The following is a 10497-nucleotide window of genomic DNA, read 5'->3' as shown; positions in this document are numbered from 1 at the left end:
AGCAAATCTGGGTCTGCTCACCCTTTGTGCCGACAGCCTATCGCTGACACTGGGGTGGTGGGAGACAGTAGGTGAAACACGGAGCAGGGAGCTGTGCACTATTGCTGATTCCCGAGCTCCCCGAGGGACTGGGGTGAAGGATCTTACCGATTGAAGTTGGGACTGAGGTGTATGTTCAGTTCGTTGGCCAAGTTCCTGGTTGGTCAATGGTTCTCTTGACCTTCCTTTGATAGTCAGCAATGCTGCGCTCTTTGGGGAATGTTTATGGTGGTAAGTCACCGTCTGTCCCAGACCTGGAATGTCCTGGAATTCCCTTAAACAAAATCCTCTGGCCAGCATTGGCCAGCAAGGCTTTATCTGTTGGAGAAGCAGTGATTGGAACCTTGTGCCATACTCCCTTTACCACACCCTCAATTCAGTGCATTCCTTTTGATAAGTGGTTAGTTCTCAGACAGGCAAGGACACCTTGGGCTAAGGGACATAGGCTGGATCCTGCTTCTACAGGAATATTCAGATAGGGATTGGGTCTCATAACTAATACTGAGATGTACTGCCCTTTGTAATACCAGTTGCAAATGTTTTCTCTAGTTCTCTTTATTTTTCATTTGATGTCTTTTGCTATCTAAAATTTTTTTGTTTTCATGTAATCCAGTTTATTTTTTTTTCTGTTTCTGAATTTTTCAGTTTTAGCTAGAAGTCCCTTTCTGACTCCCAGATAATAGAATTTAAAGTGGATTTTATTGTACCTTTTTTTCATATGGCTAAACAGTTGTCCCAACAGCATTTAGTAAAAAGTCATCCATTTTCTTTCATTTGTGATGTTATCTTTGTTACTTTTAAATTTATAGTAGATTGTTAAATTACTGTATATAATTGGTCTTTTTGCCATTGGTTGTTGGTCTGTGAATGCCACACCACACTGTGAAGATATAAAGGCCTTGGAATCTGTTATCCTGTAGGCATAACTAGGCTCACCCCTCTCCTAGTTCTTTTTTCAGGCTTTGCTAGTTTATTTCCCTGCTTGTCCGATCTTTTCCAAGTGAACTTTATAATTAACTTATCCTGCTCAAAAAAAAAAATATATATATTTAACATGATTGCATACAATATGTAAGTAAATTTAGGGAGAGCTGACATGATTATGAGTCTTTTGGTATGAGAATATAGTAGTATCTTTCCATTTGTTCAGATCTTCTTTGACAACTTTCAGGAGTTTTTCATGGTTTTCTTTATATGTGTTTAAGTCATTTTTGTTAAGTTTGTACTTAGTATTTGTCATAAGATTTTTTTTCATTGGTATTCATAAATATGATGTTTTGGAGGAGGTTTAATTATCAGTTTTGAGATCAGTGTTATATTCTTCATAAAACAAATTGGGAGGATTCATATTTTTAAAAGAGATTGTTTAGCTTAAATAACATTAGGATTTTACTAGATCCTTAAAGGAATGACAGAGTTCCTCTGTGGCACTCTTTGTACCTCATGGTTGATGTTTGTTGTTGTTTGATTTTTTTTTCCCTGAGGAACACTTTTAAAAAATATATTTATTTATTTATTTGAAAGGCAGAGTGTCAGGGAGAGACAGAGAGAGAGAGAGAATCTTCCATCTGCTTGTTCACTAGCTGAATGCCTGCAACAGCTGTAGCTGGGCCATGCTGAAGCCAGGAGCCCAAAACTCCATCCTCATCTCCTGTGTGGGTGGCAGGGGCCCAAGTACTTGGCCCACCATCCGCGGCCTCCCAGCTACATTAGCAGGAAGCTGGATCAGCAGCAGGACAGTCTGGTTGATACGGTGGGCTGCAGTTGCCAGCTGTGGCTTATCCCATTGTGCCACAGTGCTGGTTCCTCTGAGGAACCCTTTTATGACTTTTTCTTCTATGGTGATTGATCTGTCAGGATTGCTTTGAAGATTGGGGTCAGTCTGGAAAATTTGTATTTTCCATAAATGTTAATGCTTCTAGCTTTCAAATTGATTTGGATGGAATTGCAATCACCTCTGGATTTTTTTTTTTTTAATTTTAAAGATTTATTTATGTATTTGAGAAGCAGAGTTAGAGAGGAGAGCCTGAGAAAGAGGTCTTCCACCTGCTGGTTCACTCCCCAAATGGCCACAATGGCTGGAGCTGGGCCCATCTGGAGCCAGGAGCCAGGAGCTTCTTCCAGGTCTCCCACGTGGATGCAGGAACCGAAGCACTTGGACCATCTGCCACTGCTTTCCCAGGCTATCAGCTGGGAGCTGGATCAGAAGTGGAACAGCCAAGGCTCGAACTGATGCCCATATGAGTTGCTAGCTCCTCAGGCAGAAGCTCAACCTACTAAGCCACAGCACCAGCCCCAGTCACCTCTTGATTTTAAAAATTTCTTGTTGAAGTGTTTTTAGATTTAAAATTAAGAATCACAGAAGGAAGATTTGGGACTTTTGATGGCCTAGTGAATAGAAAATGTCTAATGAAACTCCAATAGTTAGCCATCTTCTCTCTCACAATAAACAGTTATTTCCCAGGGTATGCTCTGCTCACATTACACTTTTTTTTTTTTTTTTAAGATTTATTTATTTATTTGAAAGGCAGAGTTACAGAGAGGCAGAGAGAGAAAGTCATCCATCCTCTGGTTCACTCACCAAATGGCTACAACAGCCAGAATGAGGCCAATCCAAACCCAAGAGCTAGGGGCTTCCTCCAGGTCTCCCACACGGGTGCAGGGGCCCAAGGACTTGGGCCAACTTCCACTGCTTTCCCAGGCCATAGCAGGGAGCTGGATTGGAAGAGGAGCAGCTGGGACTCAAACTGGTGCCCAAATGGGATGCTGGCACTGCAGGCAGTGGCTTTTTACCCACTATGCCACAGTGCCAGCCCTTCACATTACGCTCTTGTCTAAGATTTTGCACTGCACAGAATATACACAGTGTCTCTTAACCTTCTGAAACAGAAATATACTTTTAAAAATTATACAATTATGGGGCAGGCATTGTGTCATATGTAGCAAGTTAAGATGCTGCTGTTTAAGTCTTGGCCACTCCATGCTTCTGATCTAAAGTGCTTGGAAGGCAACAGATAATGGCCCAAGTACTTGCGTTCCTGCCACCCACATAGACCTGAATGGAATCCCTGACTCCTAGCTTCTGCCTGGCCTGTCCCTGGCTGTTGAGGCATTTGGGGAGTGAACATGGAGATGAAAGATAGACAGATACTCTGCCTTTCACATAAATAAATCTTAAAAAGATATTTAAAAATTATACAAAACAAATATTTATTAATTTTTAATACTAGGCCATATAAACCCGTATAAACATATGGGTTTGAAAAGATGGAGAAATTTCCTCTCCTGCTCACAGTGAGTACATAACGCTTATACTACATGCACATTACTTATTAGGATGTCTCCAGTTCACATGTCTGGAAAAGGTGATTCTCTGTTACCTGTACCTGTCTGAAATCTCTGTTGAGCATCTCATTTTCCAACCAAGACTTCTGTCTTTCCAGCTCACTGCCTCTGTAACACCCTAACAATTATTCAGACACACTGGGACCTCTAATCTTTTGGCCTATCCACATTTCCCATTCTAATTCTTTCGTATCCTCACATCTCTTTGCCTGGCTCCATCTGTGGTCTGCCATTGTAATCATTACATGCACCTCTGCGCCTCCCCGGCGACACTCCGGCTCTCAGCTGACAAGGTCCCTGTGCCTGAGTAGCAGAACATGTGTGGAGAAAAATATAGAATTATGCGGATTCGTCTCACTTTAAACTCGTCTACACATCTGGTTAGGCTGTTACTCATTGCACTTTGAAAAATATACCGTGTTGATATTTAACTGTGGAGGTTTGACTTTGTAACTATTCAGGTTTATTATTGAACTAGTTGTTTTGCATTAACTAACCTTATATATTTTGTTTGACCCTCCTTTTGAATTTAAAGGCACTTAGCCTTGGTTGTTGAAGTAATTAATTGCCCATACGACAAATAGGCAGTATGAAGCAAAAACTTCATTGTGTGATGCTAGATCTGTTACTTATTCCTGTGGAGTAGATTCACAATTCAGCTTTTGATTTTTGTTTGAATATATTCATTTTTAAGCAGTTAAGAATGTCTGTTATTAAGTAACAGACATCTGATTGCTTTGCACTTTGTTCATATTTGGATGTTGATTTTTTGACCTGTGTAAAAACAGAATCTTTGTCGTTTTTGAACACTTTTATGGTTAATAGTATAAAAGAAATGGCCTTGTTTCATAAATGTCTCTCATTTTATATGTTCTTTAGTATACTGATTCACTACATTAAGAAGTGTTCTGGAAGAAATACAGTATGACTTGGGGAAAATAATTGTGATTGTCTACCTGATAGAGTTGTTGAGAGTTAGTCCATTTTACAGTTCGGGAAACAAGGGAATCTTGATGTTGAGCTGCTTGGATAGGATGAGCCAGATGAATAATCCGTACAGAACTGGCCTAATCTGTGTGTTTTAAGCAGAAAACTCTTCATCTTGCCTTTATGGTGCTGGCAAGCAGTGAGGAGGGAACCTAAGATCAGGAAGTAAACACAATAGAAAGCAGTGTTCTGGGTTTATCGCAGAGACCTTTATTTAATTTTTGAAATTGGACAGTAAGTTTCTGAGTTGTTTCTTGTTTTTTTGGTTTTTTGTTTTTTTTTTCCTATAATAAGTTTGCCTGTTGTTCTGAGTTAGTTTTCATGCTGTTGTTGAATAAGGTTGTCCTTGCATAGCCTAGGCATTAAACCTGATGTGACTGTAGCCATTTTGGATGTAACAGCCGTCTTGCCCTTTAGGTAATCCCAAAATCTGTGGGATAAACAAAGTCATGTAGATTACCTGTTGGGCTTGGCTCGCCAGTCTGGACCTTGGACTGTCCCTTACTTAGGTTAGCTCTGGGATCCGTTGTCTGCTGGCCACCTGCGGCCACCCTTCTGTCTGAGGCTCCTCAGTGACTCACACTTTACGTTACATTGGATTTGTGCTTCCTTTCGTCTCAGGGCACCTTCCACCTTTGGTGGCCAATCCTGTGCGTTAGGTTTTCTGAAACACAGCAGTAATGTATTGCTTGCCCAAAACAGAATAGCAATAAATTTGTTTAGAAATTCTCAGTATTTTGCAAGTATACTACTAACCATCTTACAGTAATTTTTTCATTCATTTCAACAAATAATTATTAAATATCGTGTGCCAGGCTTAGGGGATAGTGTAGGGGATAGAGTAATAGAGCATACTTTCTAGCATGAGGAGTTAAGACAATAGTAATAGACCCAGTGAGTAAGTACAGCAAGTAAGCAAACAGCGACCACAAAGGTCCTGTGGCTCTTATCTTGGTCCAGTGGGGATCATTGTATTTTGTGTGTCAGTCATTGTGCCTTACATTTTACATGGTTGTCTTGTATACTTCTTGACTGTTTTACCTAATTATAATATGCAGTAAATAGATGATGTTAATTTGGAATATAGTTGATGAAAGTGAGGCTAAGAAACTCTGGTGATTTTTTTTTTCTGAGGTGCAAAACTGGAATGTGATAGAATGGAATTTTAGTTTTGTCTCTTTTGTTTTTTATTTTTTAAAGATCTATTTACTTATTTGAAAGGCAGAGGTACAGAGAGGCAGAGGCAGAGAGAGAGAGAGGTCTTCTATCAGCTGGTTCACTCCCAAGATGGCCACAACGGGGCCGACCCTCAGTCAGGAGCCAGGAGCTTTTTCCTGGTCTCCCTTGCAGGTACAGGGGCTCAAGGACTTGGACCATCTTCCGCTGCTTTCTCAGGCACATTAGCAAGGAGCTGGATCAGAAGTGGAACAGCTGGAACTCGAACTGGCGCCCATATGGGATGTGGGCACAGGTAGAGACTTACCCTACTATGCCACAGCACCAGCCCCTTTGTTTTTTTTAAAGGTTGTCTTGTTTTTCCCTCATTCCATTGGTTCTAAAATGTGGCTGTGTATCACGGTTAATTGGGAAGCTTATTAAAGCCATAGATTCCTTAACCTTACCCCTAGAAATTCTGGTTTAGCCTATGTGGCATGGAGCCTCAGGAACCTGCATTTAAAAAAAAAAAAATTATTTTACTTATTTGAAAGGCAGAGAGTTAGAGAGAGTGGGGAAGAGAGAGCGAGCGATGTCTTCATCTGCTGGTTTGCTTCCCAAATGGCCACAACAACCATGGCTGGGCCAGGCCGGAGCCAGGAGCTTTCTCCAGGTCTCCCATGTGGGTGGCAGCAGGCCAGACACTTGGGCCATCTCCTGCTGCTTTTCCCAGACACAGTGGCAGGGAGCTGCATCGGGAGTAGAGCAGCCAGGACTGGAACCGATGTCCGTATGGGATGCCAGCTTAATCGGCTGTGCCAGGATGCTGGCCCCAGGAGATTGTCTTTAGTGTTCTTTCCTTAAACTGTCCTTGTGTTTGGTATCAGGGTGTTAATAGCCTCGGAAAGTCAGTTGGAGAATGTTACCTTGTTTCCTGTTTCCTGAAGACAGTCGTAGAAGACTAAAATCATGGAATTCCTCAAATGTTTGGCAGACTCACTTGTGAAATTATCTAGAGATGTTTTTGCAGTGATGTAACATTGCAGAGAACGAAGACCATCCAAATTCTGGAGTTTCCAGTCTGTGCATTTATATTTTTCTAGGAATTTATTTCACCTAAATTTATGAACAACTGTAATCTGCTTCTGTATTTATGACCTCTTTGTTGTTCTTGGTATTATTTTTGCTTTCTTTTTTATTGATTAGTCTACTAGTGCTTCAAGTTTTCTGATTTTTAAAGAACTAACTTAGCTTTTGTTGTCTTGTTTTATTTTCATTTTCGATTCCTACTAACACTATTCTTTTACTTTTGAGTTTATTATATTTTCTGAATTCATAATTTGCAGTCTTATTTTATATTTCTTTTATAAGCATCCAAAGCTATAAATTTGGCCATAACTAGATCCCTTGGGTTTTGAAAAGTAGTATTTTCATTATTCTACATAAATATTTTGCAATTTTCATTTACACAGTTCATAATTTTTCTCATTCTCCTTTTGTCATTGGCTTTGTAACCAAGAATATGGGATTTAGATGAAAGGGTGACACTGGAACAGAGGCAAAGAATCTGAAATTAATCTAAGAGTGTGCTGATTTTCCAGAGGTATTCCAGAAAGGAGAGCTGTAAAAAATCATTATGAGTTAGGTTTTTGAATAAACATTGTAAAGATCATGTGTATGTGAACAGATTATGCTTTTTCAGGCTCCTTATTTTTAATTAATTTATTTTTTAAAGATTTATTATTATTATTATTTTTTATTTTTGACAGAGTGGACAGTGAGAGAGAGAGAGACAGAGAGAAAGGTCTTCCTGTACCTTTGGTTCACCCTCCAATGGCTGCTGCGGCCAGTGCGCTGCAGCCGGCGCACCACTCTGATCCAAAGCCACGAGCCAGGTGCTTCTCCTGGTCTCCCATGCGGGTGCAGGGCCCAAGCACCTGGGCCATCCTCCACTGCCTTCCCGGGCCACAGCAGAGAGCTGGACTGGAAGAGGAGCAACCGGGACAGAATCCGGCGCCCCAACCAGGACTAGAAGCCGGTGTACCGTCGCCGCAAGGTGGAGGATTAGCCTATTGAGCCGCGGTGCCGGCCATTTTTTGAAGATTTATTTATTATTTGAAAGGCAGAGTTACAGAGAGGCAGAGGCAGAGAGAGAGAAAGGTCTTCTGTCTGCTGGTTTACTCCCCAGATGGCCGCAATGGTGCCAGTCTGAAGCCAGGAGCCAGGAGCTTCTTCCAGGTCTCGGATGCTGGTGCAGGGGCTCAAGGACTTGGGCCATCTTCTACTGCTTTTCCAGGCCATAGCAGAGAGTTGGATCGGGAGTGGAGTAGCTGGGACTTGAACTGGCGCCCATGGGGGATGCTAGCACTGCAGGAGGCAGCTTTACCCTCTAGGCCAGGGTGCCGTCCCCCTCCCCTTATTTTTTATTTTTTAAAATTTTACTTATTTGAGACACACACAAAAAAATGAAAGTGAGTTACCACCTGCTGGTTCACTCCCCAGATGCCTGCTGTCACTGGGACTGGGCCGGGCTGAAGCCAGGAACCAGAAATTCAATTCCCATCTCTCAGGTGGGTGGCAGGAGCCTAATTATGAGTCAAGAATCAGAGTCATGTATTATACCCAGGTACTCACAATAAGGAACATACTTTTTTTTGTTTGTTTTTTTGTTTTATTTATTTATTTGAAAGGCAGAGTTACACAGAGAAAGAAGGAGAGGCAAAGAGAAAGAGAGAGAGAGAGGTCTTCCATTCGCTGGTTCACTCCCCAGATGGCCACAATGGCCAGAGATGCGCCGATCTGGAGCCAGGAGCCAGGAGCTTCTTCTGGGTCTCCCACACAAGTGCAGGGACCCAAGGACTTGGGCCATCTTCTGCTACTTTCCCAGGCCATAACAGAGCTGAATCGGAAGTGGAGCAGCCGGGACTACAACCAGCGCCCAAAGGGGATGTTGGCACCGCAGGCGGTTTCTTTACCTATACACCACAGCGTCCATTCTAGAACACACGTGTTTTAACTGCTAACGCCACCTCTCCCCACCACTACAAAGATGTATGTTGCAAGCACAAAGGCTGTAAGCTATAAAAACCCTAGAAAATTGCTTCCCAGAGAGGCAGTTTCTTTAGGGAACTATACTTTCCCACTGTTGGTCTTTCTTGCCAAGGAAACAGAGCTTTCTTTTGAGAACTCCAGATTGTGGCTGATTACTTGGTGACACCCCACATGAATGGACCCCTTGTGCCCAAGAACAGATTTAACTTAGCTGTCTTGATTGGAGCACGTGCTCTGTGTGATGTGAAATTTTTGGCCCCATTTTCTATATTTCCCAATTTCCCTTGGCTCTTGCTGTACACTCTCTGGGCAGTTCTTCCCCAGTTCTCTCCTCCTCCCTCCCTCCTTTCTTTCCTTTCCTTCCTTCATTGATAGTTTATCAATTTCATTTTTGCATAAAACATGGAAGAAATCTGTTCACCACATGAAAACTTTTCAGTCTAGGAATTTGCAAATGGCTCTTTTATCATGTCCACAGTAATTGTCTATGCTTTTAGACTTTAGAAATTTTAGTCTTTAGAAATTCCACGTGGGCCTGTTATTTCTTCTGTCCCGGTTACCGTATAATGATAAGGAGGAAGAGGACTAGGTAAGAACAGCACTCCAACCAGTTTTCTACTGTCCCCCTTTTTTTTTAAAGATTTATTTATTTATCTGAAAGAGTTACACAGGGAAAGGAGAGGCAGAGAGAGAGAAAGTCTTGCATCTGCTGATTCACTCCGCAATTGGCCGCAATGGCCAGAGCTGCGCCAGTCCGAAGCCAGGAGCTTCTTCCAGGTCTCTCTTGTGGGTGCAGGGGCCCAAGGACTTGGGCCATCTTGTACTGCTTTCCCAGGCCATAGCAGAGAGCTGGATGGAAAGTGGAGCAGCTGGGTCTCAAACCGGTGCCCATATGGGATGCCAGCACTTCAGGCCAGGGCATTAACCAGCTGTGTCACATGCTGGCCCCTCTGCTGTCCCTTCTTTCCAATCAAATTGATGGATATTATGGTTCACAGCACCCCCAGCTGTGGTAGCCATGATTAGAGACTCCATTTCTTCATCATCGCAGATTGCAAGCTGCAGGTGACAAAACTATGGCACACTTTACAAATGTGTGTGTCATCCTTGTGCAGGGGCCATGCTAATCCTCTCTATTGTTCTGATTTTGGTCTGTGCACGGCCACGGCCTTCTCATTCCACCACAAGCAAGCACTTGCTATGTTAATTTAGGTCTCAAGTCTCATGTTCTCAGTGAGATCTTCTGTAAAATTTCACACACCCTTTCCCACTTCTGTTGCTTGTCTCTGCTTTATTTTTTCTCCTGAGCACTTACCGCTTTCTAACACAGTGTTCAATGTAGTGTTCCAAACTAGCTCAGGAAAGAAGTAAAACCGCTAAGGGTTGGGGGACTGAGAACAGAAACGGAATGTAAGTTGTAAGACAGGAGAAGTGCTGAGTGTCTGGACATGGATGTGGTGAGAGTGAGAATTGGAGCAGGCACCACTGGGGAGTCAGGATTGTGGTCAGAGAGGGAGATTTTCGATTGAAGAGTCATAAGTTCTGGATGATGATGAAATAAAGAACAGACATCATTGGGTATAATATGGGTGTAGGTTTTAAAAGGAACTTGAATCAAGATATTTCGAGACTAGGTGTTGAAGGGCTCTGGACAGGCCCTCCGTCGTAGTGGGAAGTGGGCAGAAGAAAGAGAGGAGAGGCGCACGTCAGTGCTGACCAGTCATAGAGCTGCTTGGTGAGCAGTCCTTGCTTCCCCTGATGGGAGAAGGGATCCGTTGGCTTTCTTCCTGGTGTGTTTTGGGTGGTTCCCATCTATGTTGAGGGCCAGGGAGTCCAAGGAGGAAATTGGAAGGCATGGAGTTGTTTGAGAAAATGAATCTGTGGATATGAATCTTGCAGTGTAGTTGAAGAGGTGCTTGG

The 10497-nt window shown here is 42.6% G+C and overlaps 1 protein-coding gene and 1 non-coding gene across 8 annotated transcripts in view; one reads left to right on the top strand and one right to left on the bottom strand.

Moving 5' to 3' along the window:
* Window positions 1-10497, top strand: part of GALNT11 (polypeptide N-acetylgalactosaminyltransferase 11) — a 65647-nt gene that overhangs the window by 15525 nt on the left and 39625 nt on the right. The gene's annotated exons all lie outside the window — the stretch shown is intronic.
* Window positions 9648-9750, bottom strand: LOC127493802 (U6 spliceosomal RNA). The gene has a single exon (XR_011390939.1). It is a non-coding gene; the product is annotated as a U6 spliceosomal RNA (small nuclear RNA).

This window comes from Oryctolagus cuniculus, chromosome 7 (genome assembly GCF_964237555.1).
Source record: "Oryctolagus cuniculus chromosome 7, mOryCun1.1, whole genome shotgun sequence".
NCBI lineage: Eukaryota > Metazoa > Chordata > Mammalia > Lagomorpha > Leporidae > Oryctolagus > Oryctolagus cuniculus.
This window is presented reverse-complemented; position numbering and strand designations above follow the sequence as displayed.